Source organism: Anomaloglossus baeobatrachus, chromosome 4 (assembly GCF_048569485.1).
Source record: "Anomaloglossus baeobatrachus isolate aAnoBae1 chromosome 4, aAnoBae1.hap1, whole genome shotgun sequence".
Taxonomy (NCBI): Eukaryota; Metazoa; Chordata; class Amphibia; order Anura; family Aromobatidae; genus Anomaloglossus; species Anomaloglossus baeobatrachus.
The window spans coordinates 677610457-677636128 of record NC_134356.1 but is presented as its reverse complement, the minus strand read 5'-3'; the positions used below and the strand labels follow the sequence as shown (position 1 = coordinate 677636128).

The 25672-nt window shown below is 42.3% G+C and overlaps 9 non-coding genes across 9 annotated transcripts; all 9 read left to right on the top strand.

The window, feature by feature from the left end:
- The first annotated feature begins 550 nt into the window (after positions 1-550).
- On the top strand, positions 551-622 carry TRNAW-CCA (transfer RNA tryptophan (anticodon CCA)). The gene has a single exon. It is a non-coding gene; the product is annotated as a tRNA-Trp (tRNA).
- Positions 623-1333: 711 nt separating this feature from the next.
- TRNAW-CCA (transfer RNA tryptophan (anticodon CCA)) lies at positions 1334-1405 on the top strand. Its single transcript has one exon. It is a non-coding gene; the product is annotated as a tRNA-Trp (tRNA).
- A 711-nt stretch (positions 1406-2116) lies between these two features.
- Positions 2117-2188, top strand: TRNAW-CCA (transfer RNA tryptophan (anticodon CCA)). The gene has a single exon. It is a non-coding gene; the product is annotated as a tRNA-Trp (tRNA).
- Positions 2189-20303: 18115 nt separating this feature from the next.
- On the top strand, positions 20304-20375 carry TRNAW-CCA (transfer RNA tryptophan (anticodon CCA)). The gene has a single exon. It is a non-coding gene; the product is annotated as a tRNA-Trp (tRNA).
- Positions 20376-21086: 711 nt separating this feature from the next.
- On the top strand, positions 21087-21158 carry TRNAW-CCA (transfer RNA tryptophan (anticodon CCA)). Its single transcript has one exon. It is a non-coding gene; the product is annotated as a tRNA-Trp (tRNA).
- Positions 21159-21867: 709 nt separating this feature from the next.
- TRNAW-CCA (transfer RNA tryptophan (anticodon CCA)) lies at positions 21868-21939 on the top strand. Its single transcript has one exon. It is a non-coding gene; the product is annotated as a tRNA-Trp (tRNA).
- A 711-nt stretch (positions 21940-22650) lies between these two features.
- On the top strand, positions 22651-22722 carry TRNAW-CCA (transfer RNA tryptophan (anticodon CCA)). The gene has a single exon. It is a non-coding gene; the product is annotated as a tRNA-Trp (tRNA).
- A 711-nt stretch (positions 22723-23433) lies between these two features.
- On the top strand, positions 23434-23505 carry TRNAW-CCA (transfer RNA tryptophan (anticodon CCA)). Its single transcript has one exon. It is a non-coding gene; the product is annotated as a tRNA-Trp (tRNA).
- Positions 23506-24216: 711 nt separating this feature from the next.
- On the top strand, positions 24217-24288 carry TRNAR-CCU (transfer RNA arginine (anticodon CCU)). The gene has a single exon. It is a non-coding gene; the product is annotated as a tRNA-Arg (tRNA).
- The last annotated feature ends 1384 nt before the right edge of the window (positions 24289-25672 follow it).

Here is a 25672-nt window from a genome sequence, read left to right as displayed (position 1 = left end):
AACAATACTGTGATGACGAGAATTTTTGGGAATCCAGATCTGACCATTATAACTTAAAATCACCTCAACATCACCAACAATTTGGTCTTTGTATATATGAAGAAACATGGTCCTCAACTAGATTCTGGATGTTAAATGTAAACCTTTCTTCCTAATAGCAATATGTTAACTCATTCTTGTTTTTGTAGTTTTGGGGTATGGCTAAAAGAATAAAAAAGTCTATACAAATGATATATAAAAATTTTCAAATCTTTATGAAACAAGCATTTTTCTAAATGAAATGTTCCTGGCAAAAATAAACTGAGATATGTTTCTAACTTTATCTTTTGATGTAACATTCGTGTGCCTGACTCATGGAATCACAAAGATGATAATTTCTAGATTCCGATCTTAAACTGGAAATCCCTGAATATTAAGATTAAGATGCTCAATCATCCTTGTTTATGTCGTTTTATGATGGTGCGTAAAAGTAGTTACTTTCTGGAACATCTAATGGTAAAGAATCAAATAATATTCAGATTTTATCTTGTTAAACACTTATCTTTCAGCTGACCTCGTGGCGCAACGGTAGCGCGTCTGACTCCAGATCAGAAGGTTGCGTGTTCAAATCACGTCGGGGTCAATAGTCTGTTCCTGTTTTTGAAAAATTAGGAAATACAACCATTTTCTACATTCATGTCATGAACGGAACCACTTAGACCTCCTGAAAACAGATGAAGCCATATTTAAACACAGTGTCTAAAAGAGTCATCTTTTAAAACTTTACAAGAAAGAAATCTTCTGAACAATACTGTGATGACGAGAATTTTTGGGAATCCAGATCTGACCATTATAACTTAAAATCACCTCAACATCACCAACAATTTGATCTTTGTATATATGAAGAAACATGGTCCTCAACTAGATTCTGGATGTTAAATGTAAACCTTTCTTCCTAATAGCAATATGTTAACTTATTCTTGTTTTTGTAGTTTTGGGGTATGGCTAAAAGAATAAAAAAGTCTATACAAATGATATATAAAAATTTTCCAATCTTTATGAAACAAGCATTTTTTTAAATGAAATGTTCCTGGCAAAAATAAACTGAGATATGTTTCTAACTTTATCTTTTGATGTAACATTCGTGTGCCTGACTCATGGAATCACAAAGATGATGATTTCTAGATTCCGATCTTAAACTGGAAATCCCTGAATATTAAGATTAAGATGCTCAATCATCCTTGTTTATGTCGTTTTATGATGGTGCGTAAAAGTAGTTACTTTCTGGAACATCTAATGGTAAAGAATCAAATAATATTCAGATTTTATCTTGTCAAACACTTATCTTTCAGCTGACCTCGTGGCGCAACGGTAGCGCGTCTGACTCCAGATCAGAAGGTTGCGTGTTCAAATCACGTCGGGGTCAATAGTCTGTTCCTGTTTTTGAAAAATTAGGAAATACAACCATTTTCTACTTTCATGTCATGAACGGAACCACTTAGACCTCCTGAAAACAGTTGAAGCCATATTTAAACACAGTGTCTAAAAGAGTCATCTTTTAAAACTTTACAAGAAAGAAATCTTCTGAACAATACTGTGATGACGAGAATTTTTGGGAATCCAGATCTGACCATTATAACTTAAAATCACCTCAACATCACCAACAATTTGGTCTTTGTATATATGAAGAAACATGGTCCTCAACTAGATTCTGGATGTTAAATGTAAACCTTTCTTCCTAATAGCAATATGTTAACTCATTCTTGTTTTTGTAGTTTTGGGGTATGGCTAAAAGAATAAAAAAGTCTATACAAATGATATATAAAAATTTTCAAATCTTTATGAAACAAGCATTTTTCTAAATGAAATGTTCCTGGCAAAAATAAACTGAGATATGTTTCTAACTTTATCTTTTGATGTAACATTCGTGTGCCTGACTCATGGAATCACAAAGATGATAATTTCTAGATTCCGATCTTAAACTGGAAATCCCTGAATATTAAGATTAAGATGCTCAATCATCCTTGTTTATGTCGTTTTATGATGGTGCGTAAAAGTAGTTACTTTCTGGAACATCTAATGGTAAAGAATCAAATAATATTCAGATTTTATCTTGTCAAACACTTATCTTTCAGCTGACCTCGTGGTGCAACGGTAGCGCGTCTGACTCCAGATCAGAAGGTTGCGTGTTCAAATCACGTCGCGGTCAATAGTCTGTTCCTGTTTTTGAAAAATTAGGAAATACAACCATTTTCTACATTCATGTCATGAACGGAACCACTTAGACCTCCTGAAAACAGATGAAGCCTTATTTAAACACAGTGTCTAAAAGAGTCATCTTTTAAAACTTTACAAGAAAGAAATCTTCTGAACAATACTGTGATGACGAGAATATTTGGGAATCCAGATCTGACCATTATAACTTAAAATCACCTCAACATCACCAACAATTTGATCTTTGTATATATGAAGAAACATGGTCCTCAACTAGATTCTGGATGTTAAATGTAAACCTTTCTTCCTAATAGCAATATGTTAACTCATTCTTGTTTTTGTAGTTTTGGGCTATGGCTAAAAGAATAAAAAAGTCTATACAAATGATATATAAAAATTTTCCAATCTTTATGAAACGAGCATTTTTCTAAATGAAATGTTCCTGGCAAAAATAAACTGAGATATGTTTCTAACTTTATCTTTTGATGTAACATTCGTGTGCCTGACTCATGGAATCACAAAGATGATGATTTCTAGATTCCGATCTTAAACTGGAAATCCCTGAATATTAAGATTAAGATGCTCAATCATCCTTGTTTATGTCATTTTATGATGGTGCGTAAAAGTAGTTACTTTCTGGAACATCTAATGGTAAAGAATCAAATAATATTCAGATTTTATCTTGTCAAACACTTATCTTTCAGCTGACCTCGTGGCGCAACGGTAGCGCGTCTGACTCCAGATCAGAAGTAGAGATGAGCGAACCGGTCGCGGTTCGGCTCGAGGTTGGTTCGCCGAACGGACCTCCCGTTCGAGTTCGGTTCGACGAACCGAACTCGAACTGCATAAGAAACAATGGCAGGCAATCACAAACACAGAAAAACACCTAGAAAACACCCTCAAAGGTGTCCAAAAGGTGACAAACAACTCAAACACATTGGAAAGTGACAAGGACATATACTCATGCGAAAACAAAACAGCTGGACAAGGAAAAAGAGGAGGACACACAGATATAGGCATGGCACGCCCTTCTAAAATCATGTAAAACACCGCAAGGTGACTCCAAGCGGAGTCTCCCTTTTTTCCAAAAATTGGGCCACACACACACCCACCCCTTCAGTGGCAGCACTTGTTCCCCAGTTGTACACTTCACAGCTAGATTTGCATCAAGCACATTCAAAAATACGCCATAATTAACCGTCCCCAGGATGACACCGGGGTAGGTAGCTAAGTCTTTCCTGATCCCAGCTCTGTGCAGCTTGGATCATTTATAAAAAACACAGCAATCAAGGGTTACTCCAAGCGGAGTCTCCCTTTTTTCCAAAAATTGGGCCCCACACACACCCACCCCTTCAGTGGCAGCAGTTGTGCCCTAGTTGTACACTTCACAGCTACATTTGCATCAAGCACATTCAAAAATACGCCATTCTTATCCGTCCCCAGGATGACACCGGGGTACGTAGATAAAGTCTTTGCTGATCCATGACTTGTTCATCTTGGCTTCTTTTAAAAACAATGTAAGCAAGGGTTACTCCAAGCGGAGTCTCCCTTTTTTTCCAAAAATTGGGCCACACAGACACCCACCCCATCAGTGGCAGCACTTGGGCCCTAGTTGCAAACAGGATGTTTTGATTTGCATCAAGCACATTCAAAAATACGCCATTCTTATCCGTCCCCAGGATGACACCGGGGTAGGTAGCAAAGTCTTTCCTGATCCCAGCTCTGTTCATCTTGGCTTCTTTTAAAAACACAGCAAGCAAGGGTTACTCCAAGCGGAGTCTCCCTTTTTTCCAAAAATTGGGCCCACACACACCCACCCCTTCAGTGGCAGCAGTTGTGCCCCAGTTGTACACTTCACAGCTAGATTTGCATCAAGCACATTCAAAAATACGCCATTCTTATCCGTCCCCAGGATGACACCGGGGTAGGTAGCAAAGTCTTTCCTGATCCCAGCTCTGTTCATCTTGGCTTCTTTTAAAAACACAGCAAGCAAGGGTTACTCCAAGCGGAGTCTCCCTTTTTTCCAAAAATTGGGCCACACAGACACCCACCCCATCAGTGGCAGCACTTGGGCCCTAGTTGCAAACAGGATGTTTTGATTTGCATCAAGCACATTCAAAAATACGCCATTCTTATCCGTCCCCAGGATGACACCGGGGTACGTAGATAAAGTCTTTGCTGATCCATGACTTGTTCATCTTGGCTTCTTTTAAAAACAATGTAAGCAAGGGTTACTCCAAGCGGAGTCTCCCTTTTTTTCCAAAAATTGGGCCACACAGACACCCACCCCATCAGTGGCAGCACTTGGGCCCTAGTTGCAAACAGGATGTTTTGATTTGCATCAAGCACATTCAAAAATACGCCATTCTTATCCGTCCCCAGGATGACACCGGGGTAGGTAGCAAAGTCTTTCCTGATCCCAGCTCTGTTCATCTTGGCTTCTTTTAAAAACACAGCAAGCAAGGGTTACTCCAAGCGGAGTCTCCCTTTTTTCCAAAAATTGGGCCCACACACACCCACCCCTTCAGTGGCAGCAGTTGTGCCCCAGTTGTACACTTCACAGCTAGATTTGCATCAAGCACATTCAAAAATACGCCATTCTTATCCGTCCCCAGGATGACACCGGGGTAGGTAGCAAAGTCTTTCCTGATCCCAGCTCTGTTCATCTTGGCTTCTTTTAAAAACACAGCAAGCAAGGGTTACTCCAAGCGGAGTCTCCCTTTTTTCCAAAAATTGGGCCCACACACACCCACCCCTTCAGTGGCAGCAGTTGTGCCCCAGTTGTACACTTCACAGCTAGATTTGCATCAAGCACATTCAAAAATACGCCATTCTTATCCGTCCCCAGGATGACACCGGGGTAGGTAGCAAAGTCTTTCCTGATCCCAGCTCTGTTCATCTTGGCTTCTTTTAAAAACACAGCAAGCAAGGGTTACTCCAAGCGGAGTCTCCCTTTTTTCCAAAAATTGGGCCACACAGACACCCACCCCATCAGTGGCAGCACTTGGGCCCTAGTTGCAAACAGGATGTTTTGATTTGCATCAAGCACATTCAAAAATACGCCATTCTTATCCGTCCCCAGGATGACACCGGGGTACGTAGATAAAGTCTTTGCTGATCCATGACTTGTTCATCTTGGCTTCTTTTAAAAACAATGTAAGCAAGGGTTACTCCAAGCGGAGTCTCCCTTTTTTTCCAAAAATTGGGCCACACAGACACCCACCCCATCAGTGGCAGCACTTGGGCCCTAGTTGCAAACAGGATGTTTTGATTTGCATCAAGCACATTCAAAAATACGCCATTCTTATCCGTCCCCAGGATGACACCGGGGTAGGTAGCAAAGTCTTTCCTGATCCCAGCTCTGTTCATCTTGGCTTCTTTTAAAAACACAGCAAGCAAGGGTTACTCCAAGCGGAGTCTCCCTTTTTTCCAAAAATTGGGCCCACACACACCCACCCCTTCAATGGCAGCAGTTGTGCCCCAGTTGTACACTTCACAGCTAGATTTGCATCAAGCACATTCAAAAATACGCCATTCTTATCCGTCCCCAGGATGACACCGGGGTAGGTAGCAAAGTCTTTCCTGATCCCAGCTCTGTTCATCTTGGCTTCTTTTAAAAACACAGCAAGCAAGGGTTACTCCAAGCGGAGTCTCCCTTTTTTCCAAAAATTGGGCCCACACACACCCACCCCTTCAGTGGCAGCAGTTGTGCCCCAGTTGTACACTTCACAGCTAGATTTGCATCAAGCACATTCAAAAATACGCCATTCTTATCCGTCCCCAGGATGACACCGGGGTAGGTAGCAAAGTCTTTCCTGATCCCAGCTCTGTTCATCTTGGCTTCTTTTAAAAACACAGCAAGCAAGGGTTACTCCAAGCGGAGTCTCCCTTTTTTCCAAAAATTGGGCCACACAGACACCCACCCCATCAGTGGCAGCACTTGGGCCCTAGTTGCAAACAGGATGTTTTGATTTGCATCAAGCACATTCAAAAATACGCCATTCTTATCCGTCCCCAGGATGACACCGGGGTACGTAGATAAAGTCTTTGCTGATCCATGACTTGTTCATCTTGGCTTCTTTTAAAAACAATGTAAGCAAGGGTTACTCCAAGCGGAGTCTCCCTTTTTTTCCAAAAATTGGGCCACACAGACACCCACCCCATCAGTGGCAGCACTTGGGCCCTAGTTGCAAACAGGATGTTTTGATTTGCATCAAGCACATTCAAAAATACGCCATTCTTATCCGTCCCCAGGATGACACCGGGGTAGGTAGCAAAGTCTTTCCTGATCCCAGCTCTGTTCATCTTGGCTTCTTTTAAAAACACAGCAAGCAAGGGTTACTCCAAGCGGAGTCTCCCTTTTTTCCAAAAATTGGGCCCACACACACCCACCCCTTCAGTGGCAGCAGTTGTGCCCCAGTTGTACACTTCACAGCTAGATTTGCATCAAGCACATTCAAAAATACGCCATTCTTATCCGTCCCCAGGATGACACCGGGGTAGGTAGCAAAGTCTTTCCTGATCCCAGCTCTGTTCATCTTGGCTTCTTTTAAAAACACAGCAAGCAAGGGTTACTCCAAGCGGAGTCTCCCTTTTTTCCAAAAATTGGGCCACACAGACACCCACCCCATCAGTGGCAGCACTTGGGCCCTAGTTGCAAACAGGATGTTTTGATTTGCATCAAGCACATTCAAAAATACGCCATTCTTATCCGTCCCCAGGATGACACCGGGGTACGTAGATAAAGTCTTTGCTGATCCATGACTTGTTCATCTTGGCTTCTTTTAAAAACAATGTAAGCAAGGGTTACTCCAAGCGGAGTCTCCCTTTTTTTCCAAAAATTGGGCCACACAGACACCCACCCCATCAGTGGCAGCACTTGGGCCCTAGTTGCAAACAGGATGTTTTGATTTGCATCAAGCACATTCAAAAATACGCCATTCTTATCCGTCCCCAGGATGACACCGGGGTAGGTAGCAAAGTCTTTCCTGATCCCAGCTCTGTTCATCTTGGCTTCTTTTAAAAACACAGCAAGCAAGGGTTACTCCAAGCGGAGTCTCCCTTTTTTCCAAAAATTGGGCCCACACACACCCACCCCTTCAGTGGCAGCAGTTGTGCCCCAGTTGTACACTTCACAGCTAGATTTGCATCAAGCACATTCAAAAATACGCCATTCTTATCCGTCCCCAGGATGACACCGGGGTAGGCAGCAAAGTCTTTCCTGATCCCAGCTCTGTTCATCTTGGCTTCTTTTAAAAACACAGCAAGCAAGGGTTACTCCAAGCGGAGTCTCCCTTTTTTCCAAAAATTGGGCCACACAGACACCCACCCCATCAGTGGCAGCACTTGGGCCCTAGTTGCAAACAGGATGTTTTGATTTGCATCAAGCACATTCAAAAATACGCCATTCTTATCCGTCCCCAGGATGATACCGGGGTACGTAGATAAAGTCTTTGCTGATCCATGACTTGTTCATCTTGGCTTCTTTTAAAAACAATGTAAGCAAGGGTTACTCCAAGCGGAGTCTCCCTTTTTTTCCAAAAATTGGGCCACACAGACACCCACCCCATCAGTGGCAGCACTTGGGCCCTAGTTGCAAACAGGATGTTTTGATTTGCATCAAGCACATTCAAAAATACGCCATTCTTATCCGTCCCCAGGATGACACCGGGGTAGGTAGCAAAGTCTTTCCTGATCCCAGCTCTGTTCATCTTGGCTTCTTTTAAAAACACAGCAAGCAAGGGTTACTCCAAGCGGAGTCTCCCTTTTTTCCAAAAATTGGGCCCACACACACCCACCCCTTCAGTGGCAGCAGTTGTGCCCCAGTTGTACACTTCACAGCTAGATTTGCATCAAGCACATTCAAAAATACGCCATTCTTATCCGTCCCCAGGATGACACCGGGGTAGGTAGCAAAGTCTTTCCTGATCCCAGCTCTGTTCATCTTGGCTTCTTTTAAAAACACAGCAAGCAAGGGTTACTCCAAGCGGAGTCTCCCTTTTTTCCAAAAATTGGGCCCACACACACCCACCCCTTCAGTGGCAGCAGTTGTGCCCCAGTTGTACACTTCACAGCTAGATTTGCATCAAGCACATTCAAAAATACGCCATTCTTATCCGTCCCCAGGATGACACCGGGGTAGGTAGCAAAGTCTTTCCTGATCCCAGCTCTGTTCATCTTGGCTTCTTTTAAAAACACAGCAAGCAAGGGTTACTCCAAGCGGAGTCTCCCTTTTTTCTAAAAATTGGGCCACACAGACACCCACCCCATCAGTGGCAGCACTTGGGCCCTAGTTGCAAACAGGATGTTTTGATTTGCATCAAGCACATTCCAAATCCACAAGCATTTACTCTCCCCAGGATGACACAGGGGTAGTAAATTCCTTCTGGATCCATGACTTGTTCATTTTGATGAACGTCAGTCTGTCCACATTGTCACTGGACAGACGCGTGCGCTTATCTGTCAGCACACACCCAGCAGCACTGAATACACGTTCAGAGACAACGCTGGCAGCTGGACACGACAAAATCTCCAAGGCGTAACTGGAGAGCTCTGGCCATTTTTCTATGTTTGAAGCCCAAAAGGAGCAAGGCTCCAGTTGCACAGTCATGGCATCGATGTTCATTTGGAGATACTCCTGTATCATCCTCTCCAGCCGTTGAGTATGTGTCAGACTTGTTGTCTCTGGTGGCCTTGCAAAAGAGGGTCTAAAAAAATTATGAAAAGATTCCATAAAATTGCTGTTACCGGCACCAGATACGGTCCTACTGGTACGGGTAGACTGGTGAAGATGACGAGACCATCCCATGTTTGTCAAGTTACAACTGGGAGATTCCCTCCCTGCACCTGCACGGTTGTTTGGTGGAAAAGCCGAGCTAAGATCGAGTAACAGCTTCTGCTGATACTCCTGCATACGTGCGTCCCTTTCTATGGCTGGAATTATGTCACAAAATTTGGACTTGTACCGGGGATCTAATAGTGTGGCAATCCAGTAGTCATCATCACTTCTAATTTTGACAATACGACTGTCATGTTGGAGGTAGTGCAACAAGAAGGCACTCATGTGTCTTGCGCAGCCATGCGGACCAAGTCCACGCTGTGTTTGTGGCATAGAGGTGCTAACCGTTCTTTCTTCCTCTGACATCTCCCCCCAACCTCTTTCAACTGAAATTTGACCAAGGTCTCCCTCATCCGCTGAGTCTTCCATGTCCATGGACAGTTCGTCCTCCATTTCTTCATGTTCTCCTGCACCTTGCTCAACATTTCGCCTGCTACTATGCGCCCTTGTCGATCCCTGTTCCCCATGGTCCCATGCCTGCTGCGTTGGTGATGATGAACGTCTGGATCTTGGTGATGTTGTTGTCCCTTGCACATATGAATCCTCCTGTAGTTCCTCCCCTTCATGTTGTCCCACCCCCTGACTCCGAATAGTGTTTAGCGTGTGCTCCAGCATGTAAATGACTGGAATCGTCATGCTGATAATGGCATTGTCAGAGCTAAACATATTCGTCGCCATGTCGAAACTGTGCAGAAGGGTGCATAGGTCCTTGATCTGAGACCACTCCATCAGGGTGATCTGCCCCACCTCTGCATCTCGTTGGCCCAGGCTATACGTCATGACGTATTGCACCAGGGCTCTGCGGTGCTGCCACAGTCGCTGTAACATGTGTAGAGTTGAATTCCAGCGTGTCGCCACATCGCATTTCAGGCGATGAACCGGCAGGCCGAAAGACTTCTGGAGCGATGCAAGTCGCTCAGCTGCGGCGCTTGAACGCCGGAAGTGAGCAGACAGTTTTCGTGCCCTGTTCAGAAGGCCATCTAGGCCGGGATAGTGTGTTAAAAATTGCTGCACGACAAGGTTCAACACGTGAGCCATACAAGGTACGTGTGTCACCTTGCCCAGGCGAAGGGCCGCACCCAGGTTTGCAGCATTGTCGCACACGGCCTTACCAGGCTGCAGGTTGAGTGGAGACAACCAATTATTAAACTCGGACCGCAGAGCTGACCACAACTCCTCAGCTGTGTGACTCTTATTACCAAGACATGTCAAGCTAAAGACCGCCTGATGCCGTTGCGCTCGGCTGCCAGCATAGTAATGAGGCGTGCGTGATTCCTTCTGCGCAGTGAGAATGCTGGTGGCCTGACCAGGCAGGCTTGGGGCGGAGGTGGAGGACCCAGATGAGGTGGAGGATGCAGAAGCTGTGGCGGAACTTGGACAGACAGAGGATTGACACACAAGTCGTGGGGACGGCAAGACTTGTGCAGCAGACCCTTCACCATCTATCACCATAGTTACCCAGTGCCCAGTCAGCGACATGTAACGTCCCTGTCCATACTTACTGGTCCAAGTATCGGTGGTGAAATGCACCCGTTCACACACAGAGTTTCTCAAGGAAGCGGTGATGTTGTGTGCGACATGCTGGTGTAGCGCGGGCACACCTTTCTTAGAGAAGTAGTGGCGACTAGGCATCTGGTACTGGGGCACAGCGACAGACATAAGGTCTCTAAAATCCTGTGTGTCCACTAGGCGGAAAGGCAGCATTTCGGTAGCCAACAGCTTACAGAGGGATAGAGTCAACCTCTTAGCTTTGTCATGGGTCGGAGGAAGTGGCCTTTTATTTGACCACATCTGAGGGACAGAGATCTGGCTGCTGTGTGTAGACGGTGTTGAGTAGGGTGTCCCTGGAAAAATGCAGGTTTGTGAGGAAAGTGCAGGCGGAGACATGATGTTGCCTTCATCCAACGTTGGTGCTATCGATGTCTGAGAGAGCTGTACACACTCACTTGTTTCCCCTTCCAAACCAACTGACGACCTTACAAGCAAACTGCCTGTTGCGGTTACAGTGGTGGAAGTTTTGCGTGGAAAAACAGGTGTGACAGCTGTCCCCACAGTCCTAGAAGATGAAGAGCGCGCGGATGCACTGGAAGGGGCGGGCGGTGGATGGTTCGCTCCGCTAGCCGGCATTGCAGCACGGTGAGCTTCCCACCGGGACTTATGATATTTATTCATGTGACGATTCATGGAAGAAGTTGTCAAACTGCTGAGGTTTTGACCTCTACTAACAGAATCATGACAAATGTTACATATCACATGAGTTGGGCGATCTTTTTCGATGTGAAAAAAGGCCCAGGCTAGGCAAGGCTTAGAGGCCATGCGACCTGTTGATCCACCCCGAATAATGCTCATAGGCAGAGTGGTGGCTGAGGATGCAGTTGTAGACGTGCTACCAGTGCTCCGACTCTGTCCAGGAAGGCGCAAGGTAACTTCGTCGTCGGTTGCATCCTCCTCCACCGCCTCTGTTGACCTCCTCGAGTGCCTGACTGGGGGTTGACAGTAGGTGGGATCTAGAACGTCATCATCAATTGTTGTGTTTGCACTCCCCTCCCCCTCAGACCGAGCCTCTTCTTGCCCTGACCGAATATTTAAGTTGTCATCCCAATCGGGTATCTGCGTCTCATCTTCATCAGTATGTTCCTCATTGTCTATAACCACAGGTGTTACAGTTTGTGACAAAGGGTCAACATTATGCTCAGAAACTTGGTCCTCACGGCCTGAATCTGAGTCACAAAGGTTCTGGGCATCACTGCAGACCATTTCCTGTTCTGTACTCACTGTAGCTTGGGAGCAGACCTCTGATTCCCAGGCTATAGTGTGACTGAACAGCTCTGCAGACTCAGCCATCTCAGTTCCACCATACTGTGCAGGGCTGATGGAGACTTCAGAGCTGGGAGAAATCAAGTGTGATTGGGATGACAACTCAGAGGAATGGTGTTTTTTGGATGCGGCACTTGAAGTGGCTGAGAGGGCACTTGTTGGACCACTTGAGATCCATTCAAGCATTTTCCTTTTTTGCCCATCATCTACCTTTGTTCGTCTTGTTCGTGTCCGTAAAAAAGGGAGCACATCGGATTGTCCACAATAAGTAGTAGACATCTTACTTTTGCTAGTAGATGGTCTATCTTCAGCAGATGATAATGGAGCTTTGCCACCTTCCCCACTGACAAAACATTTTTTGCCTTTTCCACCACGCCTCTTCCCCTTTCCACCAGCATCTGTCATTTTGCCACTCATGTTGATTGCGACAAGATTGTGGACTGAAAATGTGGTAGTAAAAATTGAGAGGTGGTGAAGATTGCAGTGGTGGTCTAGCTTTATTAACAGCAGAATAATAAAGAATAAATATCCCTGACAATGTAACTTAGTTATAATTCGTTGGAGTGTGCAACGCAGGCAGACGTGCTGCAAATGTCTTGGCACTAGTGGGACTATAGCAAAGTCCAATAGCCACGTATAGGATGCCACTAGGTACACTGAGTGTTTGCTAGTATAATGGCTTCGTTATAATTTGTTGTAGTGTGCAACGCAGGCAGATGCGCTCTGCAAATGTCTTGGCACTAGTGGGACTATAGCAAAGTCCAATAGCCACGTATAGGATGCCACTAGGTACACTGAGTGTTTGCTAGTATAATGGCTTCGTTATAATTTGTTGTAGTGTGCAACGCAGGCAGATGCGCTCTGCAAATGTCTTGGCACTAGTGGGACTATAGCAAAGTCCAATAGCCACGTATAGGATGCCACTAGGTACACTGAGTGTGTGCTAGTATAATGGCTTCGTTATAATTAGTTGGAGTGTGCAACGCAGGCAGATGCGCTCTGCAAATGTCTTGGCACTAGTGGGACTATAGCAAAGTCCAATAGCCACGTATAGGATGCCACTAGGTACACTGAGTGTGTGCTAGTATAATGGCTTCGTTATAATTAGTTGGAGTGTGCAACGCAGGCAGATGCGCTCTGCAAATGTCTTGGCAGTAGTGGGACTATAGCAAAGTCCAATAGCCACGTATAGGATGCCACTAGGTACACTGAGTGTGTGCTAGTATAATGGCTTCGTTATAATTAGTTGGAGTGTGCAACGCAGGCAGATGCGCTCTGCAAATGTCTTGGCACTAGTGGGACTATAGCAAAGTCCAATAGCCACGTATAGGATGCCACTAGGTACACTGAGTGTTTGCTAGTATAATGGCTTCGTTATAATTAGTTGGAGTGTGCAACGCAGGCAGATGCGCTCTGCAAATGTCTTGGCACTAGTGGGACTATAGCAAAGTCCAATAGCCACGTATAGGATGCCACTAGGTACACTGAGTGTTTGCTAGTATAATGGCTTCGTTATAATTTGTTGTAGTGTGCAACGCAGGCAGATGCGCTCTGCAAATGTCTTGGCACTAGTGGGACTATAGCAAAGTCCAATAGCCACGTATAGGATGCCACTAGGTACACTGAGTGTGTGTTAGTATAATGGCTTCGTTATAATTAGTTGGAGTGTGCAACGCAGGCAGATGCGCTCTGCAAATGTCTTGGCACTAGTGGGACTATAGCAAAGTCCAATAGCCACGTATAGGATGCCACTAGGTACACTGAGTGTTTGCTAGTATAATGGCTTCGTTATAATTTGTTGTAGTGTGCAACGCAGGCAGATGCGCTCTGCAAATGTCTTGGCACTAGTGGGACTATAGCAAAGTCCAATAGCCACGTATAGGATGCCACTAGGTACACTGAGTGTGTGCTAGTATAATGGCTTCGTTATAATTAGTTGGAGTGTGCAACGCAGGCAGATGCGCTCTGCAAATGTCTTGGCACTAGTGGGACTATAGCAAAGTCCAATAGCCACGTATAGGATGCCACTAGGTACACTGAGTGTGTGCTAGTATAATGGCTTCGTTATAATTAGTTGGAGTGTGCAACGCAGGCAGATGCGCTCTGCAAATGTCTTGGCACTAGTGGGACTATAGCAAAGTCCAATAGCCACGTATAGGATGCCACTAGGTACACTGAGTGTGTGCTAGTATAATGGCTTCGTTATAATTAGTTGGAGTGTGCAACGCAGGCAGATGCGCTCTGCAAATGTCTTGGCACTAGTGGGACTATAGCAAAGTCCAATAGCCACGTATAGGATGCCACTAGGTACACTGAGTGTGTGCTAGTATAATGGCTTCGTTATAAGTAGTTGGAGTGTGCAACGCAGGCAGATGCGCTCTGCAAATGTCTTGGCACTAGTGGGACTATAGCAAAGTCCAATAGCCACGTATAGGATGCCACTAGGTACACTGAGTGTTTGCTAGTATAATGGCTTCGTTATAATTAGTTGGAGTGTGCAACGCAGGCAGATGCGCTCTGCAAATGTCTTGGCACTAGTGGGACTATAGCAAAGTCCAATAGCCACGTATAGGATGCCACTAGGTACACTGAGTGTTTGCTAGTATAATGGCTTCGTTATAATTTGTTGTAGTGTGCAACGCAGGCAGATGCGCTCTGCAAATGTCTTGGCACTAGTGGGACTATAGCAAAGTCCAATAGCCACGTATAGGATGCCACTAGGTACACTGAGTGTGTGCTAGTATAATGGCTTCGTTATAATTAGTTGGAGTGTGCAACGCAGGCAGATGCGCTCTGCAAATGTCTTGGCACTAGTGGGACTATAGCAAAGTCCAATAGCCACGTATAGGATGCCACTAGGTACACTGAGTGTTTGCTAGTATAATGGCTTCGTTATAATTTGTTGTAGTGTGCAACGCAGGCAGATGCGCTCTGCAAATGTCTTGGCACTAGTGGGACTATAGCAAAGTCCAATAGCCACGTATAGGATGCCACTAGGTACACTGAGTGTGTGCTAGTATAATGGCTTCGTTATAATTAGTTGGAGTGTGCAACGCAGGCAGATGCGCTCTGCAAATGTCTTGGCACTAGTGGGACTATAGCAAAGTCCAATAGCCACGTATAGGATGCCACTAGGTACACTGAGTGTGTGCTAGTATAATGGCTTCGTTATAATTAGTTGGAGTGTGCAACGCAGGCAGATGCGCTCTGCAAATGTCTTGGCACTAGCGGGACTATAGCAAAGTCCAATAGCCACGTATAGGATGCCACTAGGTACACTGAGTGTGTGCTAGTATAATAGCTTCGTTATAATTAGTTGGAGTGTGCAACGCAGGCAGATGCGCTCTGCAAATGTCTTGGCACTAGTGGGACTATAGCAAAGTCCAATAGCCACGTATAGGATGCCACTAGGTACACTGAGTGTTTGCTAGTATAATGGCTTCGTTATAATTAGTTGGAGTGTGCAACGCAGGCAGATGCGCTCTGCAAATGTCTTGGCACTAGTGGGACTATAGCAAAGTCCAATAGCCACGTATAGGATGCCACTAGGTACACTGAGTGTTTGCTAGTATAATGGCTTCGTTATAATTTGTTGTAGTGTGCAACGCAGGCAGATGCGCTCTGCAAATGTCTTGGCACTAGTGGGACTATAGCAAAGTCCAATAGCCACGTATTGGATGCCACTAGGTACACTGAGTGTGTGCTAGTATAATGGCTTCGTTATAATTAGTTGGAGTGTGCAACGCAGGCAGATGCGCTCTGCAAATGTCTTGGCACTAGTGGGACTATAGCAAAGTCCAATAGCCACGTATAGGATGCCACTAGGTACACTGTGTGTTTGCTAGTATAATGGCTGAGTTTAAAAAACTTGGAGTGTGCAATGCAGGCAGATGTGCTCTGCTAATGTCTTTGCACTAGTGGGACTATAGCAAAGTCCAATAGCCACGTATAGGATGCCACTAGGTACACTGAGTGTTTGCTAGTATAATGGCTTCGTTATAATTAGTTGGAGTGTGCAACGCAGGCAGATGCGCTCTGCAAATGTCTTGGCACTAGAGGGACTATAGCAAAGTCCAATAGCCACGTATAGGATGCCACTAGGTACACTGAGTGTTTGCTAGTATAATGGCTTCGTTATAATTAGTTGGAGTGTGCAACGCAGGCAGATGCGCTCTGCAAATGTCTTGGCACTAGAGGGACTATAGCAAAGTCCAATAGCCACGTATAGGATGCCACTAGGTACACTGAGTGTGTGCTAGTATAATGGCTTCGTTATAATTAGTTGGAGTGTGCAACGCAGGCAGATGCGCTCTGCAAATGTCTTGGCACTAGAGGGACTATAGCAAAGTCCAATAGCCACGTATAGGATGCCACTAGGTACACTGAGTGTGTGCTAGTATAATGGCTTCGTTATAATTAGTTGGAGTGTGCAACGCAGGCAGATGCGCTCTGCAAATGTCTTGGCACTAGAGGGACTATAGCAAAGTCCAATAGCCACGTATAGGATGCCACTAGGTACACTGAGTGTGTGCTAGTATAATGGCTTCGTTATAATTAGTTGGAGTGTGCAACGCAGGCAGATGCGCTCTGCAAATGTCTTGGCACTAGTGGGACTATAGCAAAGTCCAATAGCCACGTATAGGATGCCACTAGGTACACTGAGTGTTTGCTAGTATAATGGCTTCGTTATAATTAGTTGGAGTGTGCAACGCAGGCAGATGCGCTCTGCAAATGTCTTGGCACTAGTGGGACTATAGCAAAGTCCAATAGCCACGTATAGGATGCCACTAGGTACACTGAGTGTTTGCTAGTATAATGGCTTCGTTATAATTAGTTGGAGTGTGCAACGCAGGCAGATGCGCTCTGCAAATGTCTTGGCACTAGTGGGACTATAGCAAAGTCCAATAGCCACGTATAGGATGCCACTAGGTACACTGAGTGTTTGCTAGTATAATGGCTGAGTTTAAAAAACTTGGAGTGTGCAATGCAGGCAGATGTGCTCTGCTAATGTCTTTGCACTAGTGGGACTATAGCAAAGTCCAATAGCCACGTATAGGATGCCACTAGGTACACTGAGTGTTTGCTAGTATAATGGCTGAGTTTAAAAAACTTGGAGTGTGCAATGCAGGCAGATGTGCTCTGCTAATGTCTTTGCACTAGTGGGACTATAGCAAAGTCCAATAGCCACGTATAGGATGCCACTAGGTACACTGAGTGTTTGCTAGTAAAATTGCTTAGTTTAAAAAACTTGGAGTGTGCAATGCAGGCAGATGTGCTCTGCAAATGTCTTGGCCCTAGTGGGACTATAGCAAAGTCCAATAGCCACGTATAGGATGCCACTAGGTACACTGAGTGTGTGCTAGTATAATGGCTTCGTTATAATTAGTTGGAGTGTGCAACGCAGGCAGATGCGCTCTGCAAATGTCTTGGCACTAGTGGGACTATAGCAAAGTCCAATAGCCACGTATAGGATGCCACTAGGTACACTGAGTGTGTGCTAGTATAATGGCTTCGTTATAATTAGTTGGAGTGTGCAACGCAGGCAGATGCGCTCTGCAAATGTCTTGGCACTAGTGGGACTATAGCAAAGTCCAATAGCCACGTATAGGATGCCACTAGGTACACTGAGTGTTTGCTAGTATAATGGCTTCGTTATAATTAGTTGGAGTGTGCAACGCAGGCAGATGCGCTCTGCAAATGTCTTGGCACTAGTGGGACTATAGCAAAGTCCAATAGCCACGTATAGGATGCCACTAGGTACACTGAGTGTTTGCTAGTATAATGGCTTCGTTATAATTTGTTGTAGTGTGCAACGCAGGCAGATGCGCTCTGCAAATGTCTTGGCACTAGTGGGACTATAGCAAAGTCCAATAGCCACGTATAGGATGCCACTAGGTACACTGAGTGTGTGCTAGTATAATGGCTTCGTTATAATTAGTTGGAGTGTGCAACGCAGGCAGATGCGCTCTGCAAATGTCTTGGCACTAGTGGGACTATAGCAAAGTCCAATAGCCACGTATAGGATGCCACTAGGTACACTGAGTGTTTGCTAGTATAATGGCTTCGTTATAATTAGTTGGAGTGTGCAACGCAGGCAGATGCGCTCTGCAAATGTCTTGGCACTAGTGGGACTATAGCAAAGTCCAATAGCCACGTATAGGATGCCACTAGGTACACTGTGTGTTTGCTAGTATAATGGCTGAGTTTAAAAAACTTGGAGTGTGCAATGCAGGCAGATGTGCTCTGCTAATGTCTTTGCACTAGTGGGACTATAGCAAAGTCCAATAGCCACGTATAGGATGCCACTAGGTACACTGAGTGTTTGCTAGTAAAATTGCTTAGTTTAAAAAACTTGGAGTGTGCAATGCAGGCAGATGTGCTCTGCAAATATCTTGGCACTAGTGGGACTATAGCAAAGTCCAATAGCCACGTATAGGATGCCACTAGGTACACTGAGTGTTTGCTAGTATAATGGCTTCGTTATAATTTGTTGGAGTGTGCAACGCAGGCAGATGCGCTCTGCAAATGTCTTGGCCCTAGTGGGACTATAGCAAAGTCCAATAGCCACGTATAGGATGCCACTAGGTACAGAGTGTTTGCTAGTATAATGGCTGAGTTTAAAAAACTTGGAGTGTGCAATGCAGGCAGATGTGCTCTGCTAATGTCTTTGCACTAGTGGGACTATAGCAAAGTCCAATAGCCACGTATAGGATGCCACTAGGTACACTGAGTGTTTGCTAGTAAAATGGCTTAGTTTAAAAAACTTGGAGTGTGCAATGCAGGCAGATGTGCTCTGCAAATGTCTTTGCACTAGTGGGACTATAGCAAAGTCCAATAGCCACAGATAGGATGCCACTAGGTACACTGAGTGTTTGCTAGTATAATGGCTTAGTTAGAATGAGTTGGAGTGTGCAGAGGACAAGAGGGTACAGTGGCAGGATTGTGGTGCTCTGGGTAGAGGAATGGAAGCCTGCCTTTCTATTCCCTCCTAATGGTGAAATGCAGGGAGGAAATCCCTGACCTGGGCTACACAGACGCTGTTGCTGTTTGCAGGACCTGTCACCTATGGCTCTCTGACCCTGCCGGTACGAGCCCTTAAAAGGACTGCTAGAATGTGCTCTCCCTAAGCTGTCTAACGCTGTGTATGCAGCGCATACAGCTGTATCGGCGATAGGACAAAGGACGGAACTGCGACAGTGATGTCTGACACCAAAGACGCAGAAGGCAGATAATGGCGATCGTGAAGAAAATGTCCGGTTTTATAATGCAGGGACATGTGACATGCAGATCCTATCACACATGCCGTTGCTTCTCTGCCTCAAAGTCCACTTAGGTGTGTGTGTGTCTGTGATTGGCTGACATGCTGGCCAGCCCCACAAGACGCGCGCGCTTAGGGAAGGAAGACAAGAAAAAAAAAAAAAAAAATGGCGATCGCCATTATAGAAACAGCAGTGATCTGAAGGCGCTGTTCACGCACACTATACACTGAAATGTGATAATAGTTTGATTCACAGAGTGACTTACACTATTACAGCAGAAACCAAGCTAAGATTTAGCTGTTTTTTGGCTGCTAGAACCGTTCTCGAACGTTTCTAGAACTATCGAGCTTTTGCAAAAAGCTCGAGTTCTAGTTCGATCTAGAACATGCCCCAAAATCACTCGAGCCTAGAACTGGAGAACCACGAACCACGAACCGCGCTCAACTCTAATCAGAAGGTTGCATGTTCAAATCACGTCGGGGTCAATAGTCTGTTCCTGTTTTTGAAAAATTAGGAAATACAACCATTTTCTACATTCATGTCATGAACGGAACCACTTAGACCTCCTGAAAACAGTTGAAGCCATATTTAAACACAGTATCTAAAAGAGTCATCTTTTAAAACTTTACAAGAAAGAAATCTTCTGAACAATACTGTGATGACGAGAATTTTTGGGAATCCAGATCTGACCATTATAACTTAAAATCACCTCAACATCACCAACAATTTGGTCTTTGTATATATGAAGAAACATGGTCCTCAACTAGATTCTGGATGTTAAATGTAAACCTTTCTTCCTAATAGCAATATGTTAACTCATTCTTGTTTTTGTAGTTTTGGGGTATGGCTAAAAGAATAAAAAAGTCTATACAAATGATATATAAAAATTTTCCAATCTTTATGAAACAAGCATTTTTCTAAATGAAATGTTCCTGGCAAAAATAAACTGAGATATGTTTCTAACTTTATCTTTTGATGTAACATTCGTGTGCCTGACTCATGGAATCACAAAGATGATGATTTCTAGATTCCGATCTTAAACTGGAAATCCCTGAATATTAAGATTAAGATGCTCAATCATCCTTGTTTATGTCGTTTTATGATGGTGCGTAAAAGTAGTTACTTTCTGGAACATCTAATGGTAAAGAATCAAATAATATTCAGATTTTATCTTGTCAAACACTTATCTTTCAGCTGACCTCGTGGCGCAGCGGTAGTGGGTCTGACTCCAGATCAGACGGTTGCGTGTTCAAATCACGTCGGGGTCAATAGTCTGTTCCTGTTTTTGAAAAATTAGGAAATACAACCATTTTCTACATTCATGTCATGATCGGAACCACTTAGACCTCCTGAAAACAGTTGAATCCATATTTAAACACAGTGTCTGAAAGAGTCTTCTTTTAAAACTTTACAAGAAAGAAATCTTCTGAACAATACTGTGATGACGAGAATTTTTGGGAATCCAGATCTGACCATTATAACTTAAAATCACCTCAACATCACCAACAATTTGGTCTTTGTATATATGAAGAAACATGGTCCTCAACTAGATTCTGGATGTTAAATGTAAACCTTTCTTCCTAATAGCAATATGTTCACTCATTCTTGTTTTTGTAGTTTTGGGGTATGGCTAAAAGAATAAAAAAGTCTATACAAATGATATATAAAAATTTTCCAATCTTTATGAAACAAGCATTTTTCTAAATGAAATGTTCCTGGCAAAAATAAACTGAGATATGTTTCTAACTTTATCTTTTGATGTAACATTCGTGTGCCTGACTCATGGAATCACAAAGATGATGATTTCTAGATTCCGATCTTAAACTGGAAATCCCTGAATATTAAGATTAAGATGCTCAATCATCCTTGTTTATGTCGTTTTATGATGGTGCGTAAAAGTAGTTACTTTCTGGAACATCTAATGGTAAAGAATCAAATAATATTCAGATTTTATCTTGTCAAAAACTTATCTTTCAGCTGACCTCATGGCGCAACGGTAGCGCGTCTGACTCCAGATCAGAAGGTTGCGTGTTCAAATCACGTCGGGGTCAATAGTCTGTTCCTGTTTTTGAAAAATTAGGAAATACAACCATTTTCTACAATTATGTCATGAACGGAACCACTTAGACCTCCTGAAAACAGTTGAAGCCATATTTAAACACAGTGTCTGAAAGAGTCATCTTTTAAAACTTTACAAGAAAGAAATCTTCTGAACAATACTGTGATGACGAGAATTTTTGGGAATCCAGATCTGACCATTATAACTTAAAATCACCTCAACATCACCAACAATTTGTTCTTTGTATAAATGAAGAAACATGGTCCTCAACTAGATTCTGGATGTTAAATGTAAACCTTTCTTCCTAATAGCAATATGTTAACTCATTCTTGTTTTTGTAGTTTTGGGGTATGGCTAAAAGAATAAAAAAGTCTATACAAATGATATATAAAAATTTTCCAATCTTTATGAAACAAGCATTTTTCTAAATGAAATGTTCCTGGCAAAAATAAACTGAGATATGTTTCTAACTTTATCTTTTGATGTAACATTCGTGTGCCTGACTCATGGAATCACAAAGATGATGATTTCTAGATTCCGATCTTAAACTGGAAATCCCTGAATATTAAGATTAAGATGCTCAATCATCCTTGTTTATGTCGTTTTATGATGGTGCGTAAAAGTAGTTACTTTATGGAACATCTAATGGTAAAGAATCAAATAATATTCAGATTTTATCTTGTCAAACACATCTTTCAGCTGACCTCGTGGCGCAACGGTAGCGCGTCTGACTCCAGATCAGAAGGTTGCGTGTTCAAATCACGTCGGGGTCAATAGTCTGTTCCTGTTTTTGAAAAATTAGTAAATACAACCATTTTCTACATTCATGTCATGAACGGAACCACTTAGACCTCCTGAAAACAGTTGAAGCCATATTTAAACACAGTGTCTGAAAGAGTCATCTTTTAAAACTTTACAAGAAAGAAATCTTCTGAACAATACTGTGATGACGAGAATTTTTGGGAATCCAGATCTGACCATTATAACTTAAAATCACCTCAACATCACCAACAATTTGTTCTTTGTATATATGAAGAAACATGGTCCTCAACTAGATTCTGGATGTTAAATGTAAACCTTTCTTCCTAATAGCAATATGTTAACTCATTCTTGTTTTTGTAGTTTTGGGGTATGGCTAAAAGAATAAAAAAGTCTATACAAATGATATATAAAAATTTTCAAATCTTTATGAAACAAGCATTTTTCTAAATGAAATGTTCCTGGCAAAAATAAACTGAGATATGTTTCTAACTTTATCTTTTGATGTAACATTCGTGTGCCTGACTCATGGAATCACAAAGATGATAATTTCTAGATTCCGATCTTAAACTGGAAATCCCTGAATATTAAGATTAAGATGCTCAATCATCCTTGTTCATGTCGTTTTATGATGGTGCGTAAAAGTAGTTACTTTCTGGAACATCTAATGGTAAAGAATCAAATAATATTCAGATTTTATCTTGTCAAACACTTATCTTTCAGCTGACCTCGTGACGCAGCGGTAGCGGGTCTGACTCCAGATCAGAAGGTTGCGTGTTCAAATCACGTCGGGGTCAATAGTCTATTCCTGTTTTTGAAAAATTAGGAAATACAACCATTTTCTACATTCATGTCATGATCGGAACCACTTAGACCTCCTGAAAACAGTTGAAGCCATATTTAAACACAGTGTCTGAAAGAGTCATCTTTTAAAACTTTACAAGAAAGAAATCTTCTGAACAATACTGTGATGACGAGAATTTTTGGGAATCCAGATCTGACCATTATAACTTAAAATCACCTCAACATCACCAACAATTTGGTCTTTGTATATATGAAGAAACATGGTCCTCAACTAGATTCTGGATGTTAAATGTAAACCTTTCTTCCTAATAGCAATATGTTAACTCATTCTTGTTTTTGTAGTTTTGGGGTATGGCTAAAAGAATAAAAAAGTCTATACAAATGATTTATAAAAATTTTCAAATCTTTATGAAACAAGCATTTTTCTAAATGAAATGTTCCTGGCAAAAATAAACTGAGATATGTTTCTAACTTTATCTTTTGATGTAACATTCGTGTGCCTGACTCATGGAATCACAAAGATGATGATTTCTAGATTCCGATCTTAAACTGGAAATCCCTGAATATTAAGATTAAGATGCTCAATCATCCTTGTTTATGTCGTTTTATGATTGTGCGTAAAAGTAGTTACTTTATGGAACATCTAATGGTAAAGAATCAAATAATATTCAGATTTTATCTTGTCAAACACTTATCTTTCAGCTGACCTCGTGGCGCAACGGTAGCGCGTCTGACTCCAGATCAGAAGGTTGCGTGTTCAAATCACGTCGGGGTCAATAGTCTGTTCCTGTTTTTGAAAAATTAGTAAATACAACCATTTTCTACATTCATGTCATGAACGGAACCACTTAGACCTCCTGAAAACAGTTGAAGCCATATTTAAACACAGTGTCTGAAAGAGTCATCTTTTAAAACTTTACAAGAAAGAAATCTTCTGAACAATACTGTGATGACGAGAATTTTTGGGAATCCAGATCTGACCATTATAACTTAAAATCACCTCAACATCACCAACAATTTGTTCTTTGTATATATGAAGAAACATGGTCCTCAACTAGATTCTGGATGTTAAATGTAAACCTTTCTTCCTAATAGCAATATGTTAACTCATTCTTGTTTTTGTAGTTTTGGGGTATGGCTAAAAGAATAAAAAAGTCTATACAAATGATATATAAAAATTTTCAAATCTTTATGAAACAAGCATTTTTCTAAATGAAATGTTCCTGGCAAAAATAAACTGAGATATGTTTCTAACTTTATCTTTTGATGTAACATTCGTGTGCCTGACTCATGGAATCACAAAGATGATAATTTCTAGATTCCGATCTTAAACTGGAAATCCCTGAATATTAAGATTAAGATGCTCAATCATCCTTGTTCATGTCGTTTTATGATGGTGCGTAAAAGTAGTTACTTTCTGGAACATCTAATGGTAAAGAATCAAATAATATTCAGATTTTATCTTGTCAAACACTTATCTTTCAGCTGACCTCGTGACGCAGCGGTAGCGGGTCTGACTCCTGATCAGAAGGTTGCGTGTTCAAATCACGTCGGGGTCAATAGTCTATTCCTGTTTTTGAAAAATTAGGAAATACAACCATTTTCTACATTCATGTCATGATCGGAACCACTTAGACCTCCTGAAAACAGTTGAAGCCATATTTAAACACAGTGTCTGAAAGAGTCATCTTTTAAAACTTTACAAGAAAGAAATCTTCTGAACAATACTGTGATGACGAGAATTTTTGGGAATCCAGATCTGACCATTATAACTTAAAATCACCTCAACATCACCAACAATTTGGTCTTTGTATATATGAAGAAACATGGTCCTCAACTAGATTCTGGATGTTAAATGTAAACCTTTCTTCCTAATAGCAATATGTTAACTCATTCTTGTTTTTGTAGTTTTGGGGTATGGCTAAAAGAATAAAAAAGTCTATACAAATGATTTATAAAAATTTTCAAATCTTTATGAAACAAGCATTTTTCTAAATGAAATGTTCCTGGCAAAAATAAACTGAGATATGTTTCTAACTTTATCTTTTGATGTAACATTCGTGTGCCTGACTCATGGAATCACAAAGTTGATGATTTCTAGATTCCGATCTTAAACTGGAAATCCCTGAATATTAAGATTAAGATGCTCAATCATCCTTGTTTATGTCGTTTTATGATGGTGCGTAAAAGTAGTTACTTTCTGGAACATCTAATGGTAAAGAATCAAATAATATTCAGATTTTATCTTGTCAAACACTTATGTTTCAGCTGACCTCGTGGCGCAACGGTTGCGCGTCCGACTCCATATCAGAAGGTTGCGTGTTCAAATCACGTCGGGGTCAATAGTCTGTTCCTGTTTTTGAAAAATTAGGAAATACAACCATTTTCTACAATTATGTCATGAACGGAACCACTTAGACCTCCTGAAAACAGTTGAAGCCATATTTAAACACAGTGTCTGAAAGAGTCATCTTTTAAAACTTTACAAGAAAGAAATCTTCTGAACAATACTGTGATGACGAGAATTTTTGGGAATCCAGATCTGACCATTATAACTTAAAATCACCTCAACATCACCAACAATTTGATCTTTGTATATATGAAGAAACATGGTCCTCAACTAGATTCTGGATGTTAAATGTAAACCTTTCTTCCTAATAGCAATATGTTAACTCATTCTTGTTTTTGTAGTTTTGGGGTATGGCTAAAAGAATAAAAAAGTCTATACAAATGATATATAAAAATTTTCCAATCTTTATGAAACAAGCATTTTTCTAAATGAAATGTTCCTGGCAAAAATAAACTGAGATATGTTTCTAACTTTATCTTTTGATGTAACATTCGTGTGCCTGACTCATGGAATCACAAAGATGATGATTTCTAGATTCCGATCTTAAACTGGAAATCCCTGAATATTAAGATTAAGATGCTCAATCATCCTTG